This window comes from Leopardus geoffroyi, chromosome A1 (genome assembly GCF_018350155.1).
Source record: "Leopardus geoffroyi isolate Oge1 chromosome A1, O.geoffroyi_Oge1_pat1.0, whole genome shotgun sequence".
NCBI lineage: Eukaryota > Metazoa > Chordata > Mammalia > Carnivora > Felidae > Leopardus > Leopardus geoffroyi.
Genome location: NC_059326.1, coordinates 158,245,934 through 158,258,610, shown reverse-complemented (window position 1 = coordinate 158,258,610; position 12,677 = coordinate 158,245,934).

The following is a 12,677-nucleotide window of genomic DNA, read 5'->3' as shown; positions in this document are numbered from 1 at the left end:
CCTCTCACTCATATCTTTTTTTCTTTTTTAATGTTTATTTTTGAGAGAGAGAGAGAGAGAGGGAGAGGGAGGAAGGGAGGGAGGGAAAAAGAGATACAAAGCAGGGGCGCCTGGGTGGCGCAGTCGGTTGGGCGTCCGACTTCAGCCAGGTCACGATCTCGCGGTCCGTGAGTTCGAGCCCCGCGTCAGGCTCTGGGCTGATGGCTCAGAGCCTGGAGCCTGTTTCCGATTCTGTGTCTCCCTCTCTCTCTGCCCCTCCCCCGTTCATGCTCTGTCTCTCTCTGTCCCAAAAATAAATAAACGTTGAAAAAAAAAAATTAAAAAAAAAAAAAAAGAGATACAAAGCAAAAGAGATACAAAGCATGAGCAGGGGAGGGGCAGAGAGAGGAAGACACAGAATCATAAGCAGTCTCTAGGTTCCAGCTGTCAGCACAGAGCCCAATGCGTAGCTCAAACTCATGAACCGTGAGATCATTACCTGAGCAGAAGTCGAACACTTAACTGACTGAGCCATCTAGGCACCCCTCACTCATTTCTGATCTATGTTAATTCATAAACCCCAAAGCTCTTCATTGGAGGGGAGGGTGGGTCTCATCTTATCAAATATTGGAAATACAGAATGTAAATCTTTCTCCAAGACTTTGCCAAAGGACTTAAAATTATTGTACATTGGGTAAAAGGAAATACCCAGATTTGGGGGGAGTACTAGACATTGGCTCTGAATTGACTAATCCCCGGGATACCAAAATACTATTGTGACCAATGTAAAGTGGGGCTATGGTTGCAGGTATTAGATGGAATTTTAGCTCAAGTTTACTAACACTGTACCAAGTTGGCCCAAGGACCTTCCCTTGTGTTTATTTACTCAGGTCTTGAGTGTACAATGGGAACAGACATACTGGCCAACTAGTAGAATCCCCACATTGAATCTCAGACCCTAGAATTTCCTTCCACTTCCTACCAAGATAGTGAACCAAAACCAATATGGCATCCTCAGGGAAATTATTAACATTAAGACCATTGAAGATTTGAAAGAAGTAGGGTGGTAACCTATTATAACCCTATTTGATTCACCTCTTTTGCTTGTGAAGTCAGATGGATCTTGGAGAATAGCTATAGACCATTATAAACTTAATCAGGGAGTGACTCCAATTACAATTGCTGTCCCAGATATATCTTCACTAATAAAATCAATATGGTCTGTGGCATTTGCTTTCTGGATTCAATCTGGAAAATCTCCTTTTCCCCATAGTAATTTGCAAGGACTTCATGAAGCACTTTCCTTTTATATGGTATGGCATAGTTCACTTTCATAGCCTTGCCTTAGAGCTATGTCAGTTCTCCTGTTCCTTGCTATATAATACAGCCCATAGAGATCTTGATTAAATTGACGTTTCACAAAACACACTGGTCTACTATATTGGTGACATTATGCTAACTGGATCTGATAAGCAGATAATAGCAAACATTTCAGATGATTTAGGAAGGCATATGCAAACTAGAGAGTGGGAGATAAACCCCTCAACAATTGGGGAGCCCATTACTTGAGTGAAATTTCTGAGCTCAGTGATCTTGGGAATGTTGGGATATCTATTCCAAGATGAAATACAAGTTGCTGAATCTTATATCCCTGCCACTAAAAAGAGGTTACAATACTTTATAGTCTTTTTTTTTTTTTTTTGATTTTGGAGACTATATGTTGCTTTGGTCAATCTGGAATCACCTATAAGGCTTCCAGTTTCAAGAAGGCAATCTGCTCTGCCACTTAAGCCATATTAACTATTAGATCCAATAATACTTATAGTGTGTGCAGCAAATAGAGATGCCATATGGACCTTTGAGCAAGGCCTAGTAATAGAGAATCACAATGAAGACTCCTAAGATTTTATTGATTGATTGATTGATTGATTGATTTATGTTCTGCATCATGTACACACAGGCAGGGGCAGAGGGAGAGAGAAAATCTTAAGCAGGCTTCATGCTCTGCATGGACACGGGGCTCAATTCCATCACTGTGAGATCATGTCCTGAGCTGAAATCAAAAGTTGGATGCTTAACCAACTGAGCCACCCAGGAGCCCTGAGACTCCTAAGATTTTAGAGCAATTTTTTTCAGATAACTATTTTCATTTTGAGAAACAACTTCTAACTTTCTTATAAGCCTTGATAGAGAGATTGAATTCTTGACCATGTGACATCAGAAGAACATGTGTCCTGAGCTTTCCATCATGATCTGGGTGTTTCTGATCCACCCAACCATAAGTTTGAGTGTGTACTGAAGCAATATATCATCAAATATAAATGGAATATGAGACCAAGCTTGGGAAGATCCAAGTAAGCTAAACAGGTGGCTCAGAAAACTTTAATAGTGTTGCATGGTTTCCTCTTTCTCAATTCATGACTTTGGTCACGTAGGATATTCTTAATGACCAACTATCTGAGGAAGCAAAAGAAAAAAAAAACCCTGGGTTTACAGATGAGTCTGCATATTATGTTGATATAACCCCAAATGGACAGCTGCAGCACCATAGTCACTCTTAGGAATAGACTTGCAGGACAGTAATGAAGGAAAATCAGGTGGGCAGAACTATAAGCAGTAAATTTAGTTGTACAGTTTGCCATTAGTAAGAGATGGCCAGAAAAATGGATGTATTAATCGGCAGTAGCTATTTGGCCCATTATAGGCAACTTGGAATAAATAAGACTGGCAGATTGGTAACACAGAAGTCTGTGGAGGAGATATGTGGCTGAACTAAAAATAGTGAATGGGCCCAAACAGTGAAGATATAATGTCCCAACTAAATGGTTATCAAAGGAGGCTCTTAATGATCAGCTGAAGAAAATGATGCACTCTGCATGTCAGTCAGCTTCTTTCCCCAGCCACTTCAGTGCTTGCTCAATGGGCCTATGAGGTAAATGGTGGAGTGGCATGGGTACAGGCTATGCACAGACTTAACAACATCAACTTCCTCTTACTAAGGCTGTTCTGGTGAACACTATTGTGTTAATATATAGTTGGCAAGTAAGTATGTAAAAAGATGCCTCAACATCATTTGTCATTAGGGAATTGAAAATGAAAACCACTACACAACTATTAGGATGGCTAGAATTCCAAAACTGGCAACATGAAATACTGATGATGATATGCACCAACAAGAACTCTCATTCATTGCTGGTGGAAATACAAAATGCAGCCCACTTTGGAAGACAGTTTAACAGTTTATTGCAAGACTAAGCATAGTCTTGTCTTAACATAGTATCCATCAATTACACTCCTAGGTATTTACCCAGTTGAGTTTAAAGCATGTCCACCCATGAATGTCTATAGCAACTGTACTCATAATTGCCCGAAACCAGAAGCAACCAAGATGTTGTTCAACAGACAAATGGATAAGCTTTGGTATATCTATACAATGGAATATTATTCTATAATATAATTGAAAAAATAAACTACCAAGCCACAAAAGACATGGAAGAATCATAAATAATATTGCCAAGTGAAAGAAATCAGTCTGAAATGGCCATATACTCTATGATTCCAATTATATGACATTCTGGAAAGACTATACAGACAATAAAATAATTCACTGCCTGCTAAGGGTTTGTAGGAGTAGAGAGGATTGAATAGGTGAAATGTAGGGGATCTTTAGGGCAGTGAAATTATTCTTTATAATGCTGTTACAGTGGATATGTGGCATTATGTGTTTGTTATATCAAATAGAAGTTTACAACATAAAGAAAAAAATCTTAATTTATAAAGGAAAAAAATCATTTAGGAGGTCAGGGGATTCCAATATAGAATGCAGATTGTATATGACAAGAGGATGTAGATACATTGCAAATGTATGAAACAACCTCCAAGGAAGGATTGAAGGAAAATGTGCTAACCTAAGAAACGTTGGAAATGAATGGTGTTTTAAAGACTAAAGGCAAAAAGAACTATACATAACTCATAACTGACTTGAGTCAACAAAATTTTCTTCATGGGGGTATGGATTAACAATTGTTACTGCTATATGTGTGTACTGGAATTAAAGAATAAGTAAATGGATGGCAGATGGTGGGGTCCAGGCTTTTCACTGTTGGACTAGAAATATACAGGTCAACAAGAGGAATAGGCTAGAATAATCCATTTGGTAATGGAAATATCAGTAAGAACTTTGTTTAATTTAATACAGACACAGATTATTACATATATTTATAGATATGTGTATATACACATGTTAGTATATACACATAATTTCATTGCTCTGTCAGCTGAAAGGATATAAATGAAATGACATCCCATTAACATGAGTACACCTAGCACCCAGATCTTGATTTCCAATGCTATTCTCCAACAAAAGGAAGCAGGGCTTTTGGGAAAAAGGCTGTTTCTAGGACTGGGGTACAGAGTATACAAGATGAGCTTAGAGCAGCTTGGCATCTTACAGTGCCAGAAATAAGGAACTACTCAAAATCAATCACATCGATATATGGTAAAGGGGCACAAGAGCCAAATGAAAGAGCACCTAGTAGCCAAAGCTGGAACAATTCAAGCTATAAAATAAATAAAGTACTACTGAATTATAACCCAAAATATTAAACAGGTATTAATGAGCCCATACTGATACAAATAGATGATTAAACAAATGAGAGAGAAGAGACGAATCTCTCATATAGAGAAATTCCAGATAAATTATGTAGATCCTGCTTTCTAAAGCACATGGAGCAGTAGAACTCCCAATCTTTATGTGTGTTCTCTACATCGTGACTTCCTCCCAAAGAGTACAGTGTGGAAAGGGGACAAAAAGAGTAACTTTACAATGGAGAAACCTGACAAACACTACTTCAGCCAGGTGATCAAAGACAATGTCATCAGTGATGAATAATATTGATAATATACAACTTTGGTATAATATGATGAAAATGTCAGTTACCTTTGTGCTCTTTTTCCCCAAAATGCATAACCCCAATCTAATCATGAGAAAAATATCAGACAATTTCCAATAGAGGAGCATCCAACAATATACATGACCAATACTCTTCAAAACTGTCAAGTTCATAAAAAAAATAAGGACAGTTTGAGAAAGTCACTAAACCGAGAGGCACCTAAGGAAACCTGAGGACTACAAGTTACGTATTACCTTGGATGAGATCCTGAAATAGGATAAGGACATTAGGCAAAAACTCAGAAAAGCTGAATAAACCATGGATTTTAGTTAATAATGACATATCAGTATGTTTTAATTAATTGTAACAAATGCCCCATAAGATTATAAGAGGTCAATAATAGGGGAAACTGAGTAGGGGGAGATATATGAGAACTTTCTGTAGTATTTGCTTATTTTTTGTAAATCAAAAACAGTTTAAAACCTAATGTCTATTAAAAAATACTGGGAGAAAAAATAGTTTTTGAGACTTACAAAATCTGAATGAATCCAACATCAGACATGTGCTACAAAAAAATGCCAAAGATCTTTCAGGCAGAAGGAGAATGATACCAGATGCAAATTCAGATCTATAGAAAGGAATGAAAAGCAACAAAAATGGTAACTCATGTGGGTTGAATTGTTCCTTATTATTTAAATATCTTTTAAAAATAATTGACCATTTGAAACAAAAATAAAAACAATATATTGTGAAGTTTACAACATATGTATAAATTTTATGCCAACAACAGCATAAAGGCCAGAAGGGGAGAAATGAGAATGAACTATTGTAAGACTTTTATTCTATACATATTTAAAAGTGTACTGTTATAAGATAAAGATGCATACTGTAAATCCTAAAACAACTATTAAAATAACAAGAGTTATGTCTAATGAACCAAAAAAGAAATTAAATAATAAAAATATTCATTTAATCCATGAAGATGCAGGAAAAAAAGAGAAAAAGGAACATAGTATGGATGAGTCAAAATAGAAAACAAAGTGGCAGATTTAAATCTAATGATATCAATATTCACATTAAATGTAAATGGTGTAAATACACCAATTAAAGGCAAAGACTCTCAGATTGTATAGAAAGGAAGTCCAAACTTTTAATATAAAAAGATAGCCAGGTTTGGGGCTCCTGGGTGGCTCAGTCAGTTAAACGTTCAACTCCTGGTTTTTGGCTCAGGTCATGATCTCAGAGTTCATGGGTTCAAGCCTCACGTTGGGCTCTGTGCTGACAGCACAGAGCCTGTTTGAGGTTCTCTCTCTCCGTCTGTGTCTCTGCCCCTCCCCTGCTCATGCTCTCTCTGTCTCTCTAAAAATAAGTAGATAAATAATAAAAAATTCATAAACAGGTTAAAAGTAAAAAGGTGGAAATGATATGACATGTTAACATTAAAAGAAAGCTGGAATGGCTATATTAACATCAAGGTAGGTTTCAGAGCAAGGACTATCACTCAGGAAAAAGAATATCACTTCATAATGATAAGGGGGTCAATTAATCAACAATATACACAATTCCTAACATTTAAGAACCAAATAACAGAATATAAGCTATCACCATCCCACTTTTTCATTTTCAAACAGTGAGCATGATATAAGGATTTCATTGTCCATTCAAATAGGCATGTATGTTGTCCCAAGACTTTGACTTTCAAGTTTTGCCAGTTTCCTCAGCCATTCCATATATTTTACTTAGTTTTGAACACCATGAGTCATACTGTTGAATTTTAAAAGGGTGATATTTTGACATTTGCTGTGATTGTCTTCATGCATATTTTATGAGAAAATACAAATAAGAGAGAACAGAGTCTACATTTACTTTAACTGAAAATGTTAGTGGCTAATGGGACCAATCTAGCAGAATCATTATAATGAAAGTTCTGTGGTCTTTTTCATATAAAATTCAAAATGATGTGGTGTCACTGTATTGACCAAATAAGAAGAGCTTCCTCTTAGGGTGACATGACAGCAGCAGAACCATTAAAAACGGTGCTTCTATGAGTCACTTAATATTGATTTTTCATCTTCACTTCCTGAGGATCGTTTAAGGCCCTAGACTTCCAGAGTGCAGTAACCTAATATTTCTGTCCAATGGTGGGAAACATAGACACTATCTCAAAGGTTATTCGATTTCTGACCAGAAGACCATATAGCTGAAGGAGGTATGGGAGGTCTTATATGTGACTGATGATGTAGTAATTCAATATTACCTTTTTTGTTCCTTTTGATTTCAAAATGCCCATGTTGCAAAATTTCAGGTTGAAGTTAGTTTAGGATCATTTAGCTATTTGAACACCTTCTGGTTTGCCCATTGATTTTGATCATATTATCAATCCAGAAATACAAGAGTTGTTCCAAAGTTTAATAATATTTTCCAATGTTTTTTAGGCTATTGGTCATATACTTTGATGGCCCTGTGTTTGCTATTATTAATCTATATGCCTTTAAGTGAGTTCCAAAGCAGTAGGTTTCCAAAAGGCTTTTCAACCATTATCTTTTCTGACAGATGAATATAGGAGAAGAATAATTCTCCTTCTATAAATAGGCATAATATAAGGACCACATCCATATATCCTTATATAATTTTATGTTTGTATGAATTGCTATTCACTGACCTAACTTTCCTAAACACTTCAAATCAACTGGCAATTATATCCCTTCAAAGAGTCAAAGTATCCATCCCTAGAACCTGACACCACTCTTCCTAACCTCTGTGGTTGAAAGGAAACTACTCACTGGAAGGTTTGAAGGACACCAGGTGACTCTAGTTTGTCTAATGAAACATTCTTCTTTGGCTGGCTGTTGTTTAATCAATTCTTGCCTTGTGTGTAAGTTACATGATCTGGGTGGGCCTTGCAGAGGGCTGAGGGGGAGGACAGAGAGAGCGGCTTGCTAGAGGCATTAAGAAGAGAGAGGTCAAATAGGAGATAGGGCTGGAAGAATGAAAGATGCTACAGGAACATACCTTAGAGGAAGAGCTGAGATGATCAGTGTGGACATAAAGGAAGCTCAGAGACAATCAGATTATTCCTGGAAGTAGCACCTCCAGAACAAAGGAAGAGAAAGTCATCTACCTGTTGCTGCTATTCTTTCATTTCCCTACTGCTTCCAAGATGGCAGAATCTATAGGTAACATGGAAGAAAGAGAAATGAGAAGAAATTAACCTCTTTGGAGAGTAAATAATGAGTCATTTGCTATGAGAGTTGAAAAGGAATTTTTTTTTATTTTTCTCCTATTGCTCACAGAAATAAAATAATCAAAGTGTTTTAATTAGTTGTCATCTCAAGGCCATCAATGGATCATCATACATATATGTGACTCCAGTAGTAAAAATTAGATGGCTTTTTAAAACCATAGTACAGCTGAAGGGGAACAGAGAGTATTTAGAAAGCCTAAATGGGGGGAGGATGGCTTGCATATTGTTTTAATTAGAGAAAAATGTGTTTAGACATTTTTAGGCAATCTGTTGAAAAGAGACAGGTTGGTTTTATGTCCTTTTGTAGCAACGTGGATGGAACTGGAGAGTGTTATGCTAAGTGAAATAAGTCATACAGAGAAAGACACATACCATATGTTTTCACCCTTATGTGGATCCTGAGAAACTTAACAGAGGACCATGGGGGAGGGGAAGGAAAGAAAAAAAGGTTAGAGAGGGAGGGAGCCAAAACATAAGAGACTCTTAAAAACTGATAACAAAGTGAGGGTTGACGGGGGGTGGGAGAGAGGGAAGGGTGGGTGATGGGTATTGAGGAGGGCACCTGTTGGGATGAGCACTGGGTGTTGTATGGAAACCAATTTGACAATAAATTTCATATTAAAAAAAAAAAAGAATCCACTTCAAATCCAGTTCTGAGAGGGGCTTTTGGGGCAAGTAAAGCACAGTGACTGAGTTGGGTTAAGAGTATGTGGAACAGAGCTCAGCAAGGGTAAGTTTCAATATGACATGAAGCCAATAAACCAGTTGGTAGTTAGGGGAAGCTTGATTATTCTAGCCACCGTATTGAAACCTTCTCTTGCTTGGAAGCAGTCTCCATGTCTCAGTCATACTTCTATTTCCCTAAGACCTTTATATGTTATGTGCTAAATTCAAGCAATGGGTAGGTTTAAATTATCTGAGAGACTTCCAGTTCTAATGAAAGAAGGTAGGCTGATTTAGTAACTTTAATCAATGAGAAAGGGATTATAAGTTCCCATTCCAGCCCCATATCTGACTTAAATGTATAGTAAATCACTATATTTTTACTCATTTCCCCCTTTTTTATAAGGAATGTTCACATTGTTACAAACATCCCTCCACCAGAAGGTCAGACCCTTACTTACCCTGATATTTGGGGGTGGGTGGTTGGGGAATTTCCTGTGCAATTATCCCATATTATTGTTATACTTTAATATTCTTCTAATGTTGCACAGATTTGATATGGCAGCTCAAAAAAGCATTACTTTGAGATGTGTGATATGCAGAAAGAAAAATGTAACAACACTCCTGTAATCCATGAACTTTCGTCAAATCTCATAACTGTGCCTTACTTTGCTCTTTTATAATTACCACTCCTTAATTCACATATTAATCCACAACAGTCCACTTCCAGCTCCATCACTCCACTAAATCTCTTCTTGTCAAAGATACCATTGCTCTCTACATGGGGCCATATATAATAGACATGTCTACAACTTCATGTATTCAATTTTCACTGGCACTGGACACTGTTGGTGCATCCTCTTCTTCCTCCTCCGCCTCCTTCTCTTTTCAATATATGGATATTTAACATATGGCTAAAATATTTAAACATGAAAAAAAGCCCATCATTAAAAACAAAAACCAAAAGACAAAAACAGTGTATATGGTTGTTAGATTTAATAAATGCAAATACTGGACATCCAGTTACACAAGAGTTTCAGAAAAACAATGCATATTTTTTTTAGTGTAAGTATATCCCATGCACTATTGAGGACATATTTTTATTAAAAAGTATTTTTGGGGGTGCCTGGGTGGCTTAGTTGGTTAAGTGTCCGACTTTTGATTTTGGCTCAGGTCATGATCTCACGGTTCGTGAGTTTGAGCCCCATGTTGGGCTCTGTGCTGACATTGTGGAACCTACTTGGGATTCTCTCTCTCTCTCTCTCTCTCTCTCTCTCTCTCTCTCTGCCTCTCCCCTGATCACTCATGCTCTCTCCTTCTCTCTCTCTCAAAATAAATAAATTAAGAAAAACTAGAAAAGTATTTTTGTTATTTATCTGAAATTCAGATTTAACTGAGTATCCTGTACTTTATCTGGCAACCTATGCCACCATATCCCATGCCTTGCCCTGCTCCCCAGCGGCAACAGATTCTAATTTTAAAAAGCTGTTTCTCATGGTAGTTAGCTCATCCCTAAATGACATTTTAAAATTTCTTGATTTTCTCATTACTTTTGTGATAATAAATGAGAATTTACTTCCTTTGCATTATTCCCATTCCTCCCTCTACCATTCTTTCAATAGAATTATATTTGCTATGGTAATTGTCATTTTCTTACATGGGTTAGTAAAATCCAACACTTTCAAATTCTTATTCCATCAACTATTGGTAGCATCTTTTGATACTCTGTAAGGTAAGGAAATTAGTGTTTCTGACCTATTCTTTATCTCTTCTTCCTACTTCTACCTTTCACTTTCTGCCTTCTACACTTACTCTGTTGAATTGACAAGGCTAATACTATTTACCACTAGTTTTGTAACAATAATTAAGCCAATAAGTTGATTCTAAAAATTGCAAATCAATAAAATGTTTACATTACTGTGACTTTGTAAATGTTTGTTCACTTGAAGAACTAATAAGTCCCAATGAGAATATTTTCTTTCATATTTCACCAAAAAGGGCAAATCACATTTCTTAAAAGTTAATTATAATATGGATCTGACATCACACAATTGAAGTTTTTGTACTCTACTTTAGTATCTATTGATATATCTATACTTCAAAGAGTTCTTTTACTCATGTATGATGTTATAACATTATGCATTAATTGTTTAGAAAATGCTGATTCAATGAATTATGAAGATCTTCCAAATGTTGAAACATTTTATATTATAATATCAACAATAACATTTGTTAATATCATCATTGATCTCATCAGGAAAGTTTGGGAATTTGTCAGGTTCACAGTAGTAGATAAAAGTTTGCCAAAATCTCATTTCTCCTTGGAAGTTTGTAATTTATCAGTGGCAATACAAAGTTTCTATTGTTTTCTTTGAAGTAATGGTCTCATTTCACTTATTTTAGGAAATGTCTGCCAAAACATTAAGTTCAAATAACCATAGTTCGTCTATCAGTTGTTCAGTCAAGTAGAAACGGTGTTCTATGGTAAGAGCATCTAACTCAGCTCCCAAGTGAAACAGGTGTACAAGTGCTTATCACTAAGAACATCTTCATACTGGGGGAGACAGGATTATACACCCTTATTTGATGCAGGGAATATTAAAAAGATATGTACTCAAGGGTCAAGATGAATAAAATAATTTTTACTACTTCATCAATGACATCCTTAAATAAAAGCTGGATTTTTTTCCTCTTTATAGCCAAAGTTCAGGGCAGAGAAGAATTTAGTGCCTCGCAGGTACCAAGTACTGCTTGGTACCACTGCATTGATCTATGGCAAAAGTGTCAGCACTTTTAACCACCATTGCTTACGCGTAATCAATGCAAATGTCAAAGACATGCAAAAGACTTATTATATCTTAGTACCATTATGAAAACAGCCCTGTGTTCCTCAGGGCTTGGTGCAGCCAATTTGAGAGTCATTAATCTAGTCTGGTCCTGGAGACTTTCCTCTGAGGACCCTTGTACTTAATTCTCTCTGGACAAAAATCCCGAGACTTCTTTTCACAGTTGTGGGTTAGAGCTCCTGTTTTATGGATCCTCTATTATCTTTTGGTGTTGTTTACCCCTTGTTTTGTTACAATATAAAGATAGTTATATGGGAGGTAAATTTTTTTTCTGAGTCCTTGCATATATAAAGTGTCTTAATTCTACTTTTACACATGATGGTTTAGCTAGATAGAAAGTTATAGTTTAAAAATTCATTTTCCCTCAAAATTTCATGTTGTTCCATTGTCTTCTAGTAATTAGTGTTGCTACTGCAAAATCTGATGAGGTGATTCTTCTGTGTGTGTGTGTGTGTGTGTGTGTTTTGAATAAGTTGTTTCCTCTACACCTCCAATGTAAGAACATTTCAGATCATGTTTGTATCCTTGGTGTTTCTAAATTTTAGCAAGATGCACCTAGGTCTGGATCCCTTTTTTTTTTTTCCCATTCATCGTACTAAGCGCTTAGTAGACTTTTAAAATCTGTCATATCCCTCAGTCATATTTGAAATATCCTTGCATTATTTCTTTGATAATTTATTATCTACCATTTGTTTTCTAGGACTTACATTAGTCAGTTGTGAAAATACCTTGATAGATTCTTTAGTTTTACTTTTACATTTCTAATTTAATTTGCCACACCTTTGACATTTTGTTCTAATTTCTATTTCTCCCATTTTGATTTGTTATCCTTCTGTTGAATCTTTTTATTTTGGTAGTCCTATTTATTTATTCAAGACATCTTTTCTATGCTTTGATTGTATCTTTTTTCATAGCAACCTTTTCTTGTGTTGAGATGTAATGTTTTCTCAAATCTCTCTGATATGAAATAAAACCTTTTGGAGATTTCTTCTATCTCATACATATTAAATTTTTACTTCCTCCAGTGTCATTTTTACCTGTGATTCATCTTGA